We start from the raw sequence: 6,127 nt of genomic DNA on the forward strand, positions 1-6,127 counted from the left end.
TTATATGCGTACGTGAAGTAGAGACTGCCTGAGTGAGGGATGAAGCTTGGTAATTTGGAGCAGTGTGGTAATTAAAGAGGTAAGTGGCGAATTTAATTTTCCTGTTTTTCAGTTGTTAAATGTTCAGTGGCCTAGTTAGCTGGAGCTGCCCCCACCCTAATTGCTGAGTGGCGGTTATCTGTCAATCACCTGAAGCCTGATTAGAGGCAAAGGTGTAAATTGCATTCCTCTGTTTGAAGCTTAACTAGTGTGAGTCATCTCAGTTTAGCAAGGTTCTATATAAGAGAGAGGCACAAAGCGCACACTCAGCAACTTTGCGCACGTGAAGTGGAGACAGCCTGAGCGAGAGAGACCGAGTGAGAATTGAAAATTGGAGCAGTGTGGTAATTTAGTGCAGAGTGGGAGAAGGTGCTTTTCCCCTTTCATTTTGTTTTCTTTTTGCTGACTTTGTAACTGATAACTTGCAGGGAGAGATATCCGTAGGGAGAGATCCAGAGAGCATCCTGGGAAGGTAAGACAAATTTTAGGAGGAAAGAACTGAAGTGACGTCACAGTAAAGCTGTGACCTGATTGGCTGGTAGGGAATCTGAAAATTTCAAAATAAATTACACTGAAAAGACTAATTAAAACTAATTAATTAACTAGGTAGAGGTGTAACTAAACCTGAGGGCAGAGATTAGTATTTAGCATTTAATGTTACAGTAAAAATCGAGCAGCAAGGCCATATAGTTAATTATAACTTAATCTAATAACAATTTTAAGTATATTTTTGAATTAATTAACAAGTGCATAAATGTTATTCAACGGGGTGCAGTGCTCTACCTGTGAGATGTGGGAGATCCATGACACTTCCAGCGTTCCGGACAACTTTGTCTGTAGGAACTGTAACCAATGCCAGCTCCTCACCGTATGGTTCAGTTGGAGCAGCAGTTGGATGCACTTAGAAGCATGCTGGTGGTGGAAAGCATCATAGATAGAAGTTATAGAGATATGGTCACACCCAAGGTGCAGGCAGACAGATGGCTGACCGCTAGAAAGGGCAGGCTGTCAGTGCAGGAATCCCCTGCGGATGTCCCCCCTCTCTAACAGGTATACCATTTTGGATACTGTTGGTGGGGATAGCCTATCAGGGGCAAACAAGAGCAGCCAGAACAGAGGCACCACAACTGGCTCTGTTGCTCAGCAGGGGGGGGGGGGGGGGGGGGACAAAGTGCAGGAGAGCGATAGTTATAGGGGACTCTATAGTAAGGGGCACAGATAGATGCTTCTGTGGATATGAAAGAGTCTCCAGGATGGTGTGTTACCTCCCTGGTGCCAGGGTCAAGGATGTCTCTGAACGAACATCCTGAAGGGGGAGGGCAAACAGCCAGAGGTTGTAGTGCACATAGGTACTAATGACATAGGCAGGAAGAGTGATGAGGTCCTAATGAAGGAGTTCAGGGAGTTAGGCAGTAAACTAAAAAGCAGGACCTCTAGGATTGTAATCTCAGGATTACTCCCTGTGCCACGTGCCAGTGAGGCTAGAGATAGGAGGATAGTGCAGCTAAACACATGGCTAAACTGATGGTGTAGGAGGGAGGATTTCAGATTTCTGGACCATTGGGATCTCTTCCGGGTCAGGTGGGATCTGTAACAAGAAGGATGGGTTGCATCTAAACGGGAGGGGCACCAATATCCTGGCTGGGAGGTTTGCTAGAGTCACTCGGGAGGATTTAAACTGGTATGGCAGGGGGGGGTGGGTACCAGTGTTAGCTTAGAAGGTGTAATAACTGAAGGAGAACAAAAATATGAGAGCAACATCATCCTCAGGCAGAGCAAAAATGGTGATCAATGTGACAAGAGAGGTGGTCAATGCAGGACTCAGTGTGTTGTACCTAAATGTGTGCAGTATACGGAACAAGGTAAATGAGTTTGTTGTGCACATTAAAATTGGCCGGTACAATATTGTGGACATCACAGAGACGTGGCTGCAAAGGATTCACAGCTGGGATCTAAATATACAAGGATATGTGTCCTATCGAAAGGACAGGCAGATGGGCAAATGGGACAGGGTTGCATTGTTAGCAAGGAATGAAGTTCAATTGATAACAAGGAGCGATATAGGATCAGAAAGCATAGAATCTCTGTGGGTAGAGTTGAGGAATCGCAAAGGTAAAAAGATCCTGATGGGAGTTAAATGCAGGCCCCCAAGCAGTAGTCAGGGTGTTGGGCAGAAAATAAATCAGGAGATAGAAAAGGCATTTTAAAAAGGCAATATTACAATAATCATGGGTGACTTCAGTATGCAGGTGGACTGGGAAAATCAGGTTGGTCATGGATCCCAAGGAAAGAGATGGTTTTTTGAAGCAGCTTGTGACAGACCCCACTAGGGAACAGGCAATTCTGGATTTGGTGATGTGTAATGAGGCAGACTTGATTAGGCAACTTTAAGGTCAAGGAACCCTGAGGGAGCAGTGACCACAATATAATAGAATTTACCCTGCAGTTTGAGAGGGAGAAGTTGGAATCCGATGTAACGGTATTACAATTAAATAAGGGTAACTGCAAAGATGTGAGGGAGGAGCTAGCCAGAGTTGATTGGAAAAGAGGCCTAGCAGGGAAGACAGTGGAATAGCAATGGCAGGGGCTTTTGGGGGTTATTAGGGAGGCACAACAGAAATTCATTCCAAGGAAGATGTGGGGAGTCTGTGCGGAGTCTACACGTTCTCCCCGTGTCTGCGTGGACTTTCTCCTGGTGCTCCGGTTTCCTCTCACAGCAAAGATGTGCAGGTTAGGTGGATTGACAAAGCTAAATTGCCCCTCGTGTCCAAAAAAGGTTAGGTGGGGTTGCTGGCATACGGGGATGGGATGGAGGTGTGGGCTTAGGTAGGATGCTCCTTCCAAGGGCCGGTGAAAACCTGATGGGCCGAATGGCCTCCTTTTATGGGCAGCACGGTAGCATGGTGGTTAGCATAAATGCTTCACAGCTCCAGGGTCCCAGGTTCGATTCCCGGCTGGGTCACTGTCTGTGCAGAGTCTGCACGTCCTCCCCGTGTGTGCGTGGGTTTCCTCCGGGTGCTCCGGTTTCCTCCCACAGTCCAAAGATGTGCGGGTTAGGTGGATTGGCCATGCTAAATTGCCCGTAGTGTCCTAAAAAGTAAGGTTGGGGGGGGGGGGGGTTGTTGGGTTACGGGGATAGGGTGGATACGTGGGTTTGAGTAGGGTGATCATGGCTCGGCACAACATCGAGGGCTGACGGGCCTGTTCTGTGCTGTACTGTTCTGTGTTCTGTGTTCTGAGGAGGAAACATGCTAAGGGGAGGACAAGGCATCCATGGCCGGCGAGGGAAGTCAAGGACATCAGAAAAGCAAAAGAAAATGGATACAAAGTGGCGAGGACTAGTGGGAAGGAAGCCAGAGAATTGGGAAGCCTATAAAAGCGAGCAGAGGACAACTTAAAACGCAATAAGTGGGGAGAAGATGAAATATAAGTGTAACCTATCTAATAATATTTAAAAAAAGGAAGAGTTTTTTTTTCAATATATAAAAGGTAAGAGAGAGGCAAAAATAGATATTGGACAACAAATGTGTGGTAATGTATTTTGGAAGGTCTAATACAGGGGAATTATACAGTAAATGGCAGAACCCTTTGGAGTATTGACAGTCAGAGCGATCTGGGTGTAAGATCCACAGATCACCGAAAGTGGCAATGCAGGTGGATAAGGTAGTCAAAAAGACAAACAGCCTACTTATCTTCATCAGTAGGGGCACTGAGTATAAAAATTGGCAAGTTATGCTGCAGCTGTAGAGAACCTTAGTTAGGCTACACTTAGAATATTGCAGATAGTTCTGGTCGCCAGACTACCAGAAGGATATGGAGGCTTTGGAGAGGGTACTGACGAGGTTTATCAGGATGTTGCCTGGTCTGGAGGGCATTAGCTATGAAGAGAGGTCGGGTAAAATTGGATTGTTTTCACTGGAGCAAAGAAGGTTGAGGGACGACCTGTTACAGGTTTACAAAATTATGAGTGACATGGACAGAGTGGGTAGTCAAATGCTTTCTCCAAGATTGGAAAAGTCAATGACTAAAGGACATAAAGTTGCGAGGGGCAAAGTTTAGAGGAGATGCGGAGGCAAGTCTTTTACACACAGGGTGATGAGTGCCCGGAAAGCGCCTCCAGGGGGAGGTGGTGGAAGCAGATACAATGGCAACGTTTAAGAGGCATCTTGACAAATACATAAATAGGAATAGAGGGATACGGGCACTGGAATTGCAGAAATTTTTAGTTTAGACAGGCATCATGATTGGCACAGGCTTGGAGACCGAAGGGCCTGTTCCTGTGCTGTACTGTTTGTTCTTTGAATCTTGTAACCTGATTGGAGTGAGAACTTGAGGACCAAGCAGGCTCACCTTTCACTTTAAAGGTAAACAAAAATGGTGTGTTAACAAGGTCAGCCAGTTGGTAAAAATGGGTCCTGGGAAAAAAGGGTCGAAATTCACCGGGGACCTACGTGACGCCCATTTCTGGCGGGCAAAAGCGGCGCCGGTGGCTCCGACGTCGCGGCCTGCTTTTAGGCCCTAAATCTCCGTTTCCGAAAGGGCCAGCAGCAGACTGACGCGATACGCGTCAGTTTCACCCGCTGTTTGTGTGGGGGGGGGGGGGGGGAGAGTTACCTGGCGTCTGTGGGGTGGTGGTTGGTGGGTGGGGAGAGAGTAACAAGGCTGTTGTGTTGTAGTGGGGAGAGTACCCGGCGTTTGTGTGTGGGGTGGGTGAGAGTACCGGCGTTTATTGTGTGTGGCGGAGGGAGAGAGTACCGGACGTTTGTGTGGGAGGGGGGAGTACCGGCGTTTTGTGTGGGGGTGGGGGAGTACCGCGTTGTGTGGGAGGGGGATATACCGGCGTTTGTGGGTGTGGTGGGTGAGGGGTGGAAGCAATAACCACCGCCGTTGTGTGTGTGGTGGTGGTGAGGGGGGGGAGGAGAGTACCGGCGTTTGTGAAGTGGGGGTGGTGGTGGTGAGGGGGGGGAGAGAGTACCGGCGTTTGTGGGGTGGTGGGGGGGGGGGGGGGGGGAGAGAGTACCGGCGGGGGAGAGAGGAGAAAGGGGGAGAGAGGAGAAAGGGGGAGGGAGGAGAAAGGGGGAGGGAGGAGAAAGAGGCCCAAGGGGTGGGGAGGCAGAATTAATCCAAATTCCTGCTTATTTCCTCAGACTCTTCAAAAGGTTGTTTCTCCCCAGGATTAGAAAAGATGCCATGATAATTCACAGAGCAGAACCCTTTCTGCGCTGTGAATTATAAAGGCAGAACCCAGAAACTTTGCCAAAAGTTTTTCCCTCTCTCTCCGCGTGTTTTTCCTGTTGTTGTGAAACTGACCTGAAATCGCAGCAGCTGAAGCTGAAATAGACAAATCCAGACACATCTCCCACCCCGGGATCCCAGCATTTCCCTCTGCATTCTAACCAGGCAATATTCCTGGGTTTAGGCAGATTGCAATATACTCACCAAAGCCCTGCTCTCAGCCAGAGGACGGACGGGTCTCCCTCTCTCTGTCTCTCTCTCTCTGGGCGGGATTCTCCGACCCCACGCAGGGTCGGAGAATTGGCGGGAAGCGGCGTTATTTCCGCTCCCGCAGGTTTTCGAATTCTCCCGCCGGTAAAAAACCGGCGTTGTGCAAATCCCGCCAGCAGCCTGTGAAAACAGCTGGCGCCGGCGGGATTTCATTTTATTTGCACTGACCTTAAATCTCCGGCCCGGATGGGCCGAAGTCCCGCCGACGTGGCCACGGGTCACGTCAGCGAAAATCACAGTTGATTTAAAACGGCGTCAACCATTGATGATGGTTGACGCCGTTCAGTGTCGGGTGTGGGTTGCGGCATGGGGGGGGGGGGGGGGGGGGGGTGGGTTGGGGGGGGGTGGGTTGCAGCATGGGGGGGGTTGCGGCATGGGGGGGGTGGGTTGCGGCATGGGGGGGGTGGGTTGCGGCCATCGGGGGGGGTGGGTGCGGCATCGGGGGAGTGGGTTGCGGCCCATCGGGGGGGTTGGCGGCCATCGGGGGACTGGGTTGCGGCCATCGGGGGGTGCGGCCATCCGGGGGTGGGTTGCGGCATCGGGTGGTTGCGGCATCGGGGGAGTGGGTTGCGGCATGGGGGGA

General features: G+C 50.0%; 1 protein-coding gene across 2 annotated transcripts in view; it reads right to left on the reverse strand.

The window, feature by feature from the left end:
* LOC119955876 (WD repeat-containing protein 38-like) overlaps positions 1–6,127 on the reverse strand; it is a 51,443-nt gene that overhangs the window by 4,406 nt on the left and 40,910 nt on the right. The gene's annotated exons all lie outside the window — the stretch shown is intronic.

The sequence above is a fragment of the Scyliorhinus canicula genome, chromosome 21 (assembly GCF_902713615.1).
Source record: "Scyliorhinus canicula chromosome 21, sScyCan1.1, whole genome shotgun sequence".
NCBI lineage: Eukaryota > Metazoa > Chordata > Chondrichthyes > Carcharhiniformes > Scyliorhinidae > Scyliorhinus > Scyliorhinus canicula.